General features: G+C 38.4%; 1 non-coding gene across 1 annotated transcript; it reads left to right on the forward strand.

Annotated features, from left to right (window-relative positions):
* The first annotated feature begins 624 nt into the window (after positions 1-624).
* Positions 625-696, forward strand: TRNAW-CCA (transfer RNA tryptophan (anticodon CCA)). Its single transcript has one exon. It is a non-coding gene; the product is annotated as a tRNA-Trp (tRNA).
* Positions 697-967: the final 271 nt, after the last annotated feature.

A 967-nucleotide genomic window follows, 5' to 3' on the forward strand; every position in this document is an offset into this window, starting at 1 on the left:
AAGGTCCATACTTTTTTTTGTTGGGTGAGGGGGTGGGGATTGAATGATTTGGCATGTGCTTCAATCAGCACAAAGAAACAAAATCTTGCAGGGAGTGGAATTGAACCATATGTGCTTCTTTGGGCAGGAATTGAACCATAGAACTAAACATATCTTCAAGCAATTGATTGGGTCTATCTTTTGTTTTTCGGGCAGAAATTGATTGGGTCTCTATTATTTAGTTTGGCCTCATTGTTTTGACCTTCCGCTCGTGTTTATTCGTCCAAAAAACGAAATCTTTTGAATGTAGATATGGGTCCGATTAGTCCCAAAAGCTAAGGCCATTGATCCAAGTATCCAACCTCAAATATGATGTGACAAAATTGAGTTGGTCCCTTGAGCTTGATACTAAACCCAAACACTTAAAAAGTATTTGACAAAACATAGCTTTTTCCTTGTTTGAGCGACCACAAACCAATTTGTAGTTTGATGAATGCATGGGTAAGCTGGGTATTTGAGCCCAAACACAAAATACCATACAAACGAAGTATAAAATCACGGCCCAACTCCTTGGAATTGTCATAAAACAAATCAACAAAATCTTGTATGAAAGATGATAATTCATCTTTCCATATAGGTAATGAGGGATCCGTGGCGCAATGGTAGCGCGTCTGACTCCAGATCAGAAGGTTGCGTGTTCGATTCACGTCGGGTTCAAATCCCATAAAGGATCAATTTTTTCCCTGATTTTTCTGTGCGCCCTCAAATACTTTCCACTTAAGCTTTTATATTGATTTCTCTGTTTTAGTACAACAAATTTCACCCGAAATTTAGAATGAAGGACGCATCCGAACATGCTTCACATTCTCCAGATTTGATGAAATGAGACTTGTGTTATCTTATGACACAGTTCTAGCAGGATTATGATTCTTATCACTATCACCCATCCGTGTGATTCATGAGTAACTGAGGTATAATAGACCAACAT

This window comes from Gastrolobium bilobum, unplaced genomic scaffold (genome assembly GCF_033153095.1).
Source record: "Gastrolobium bilobum isolate Gb01-03AN ecotype WA unplaced genomic scaffold, APGP_CSIRO_Gbil_v1 utg38826, whole genome shotgun sequence".
NCBI classification, from domain to species: Eukaryota; Viridiplantae; Streptophyta; class Magnoliopsida; order Fabales; family Fabaceae; genus Gastrolobium; species Gastrolobium bilobum.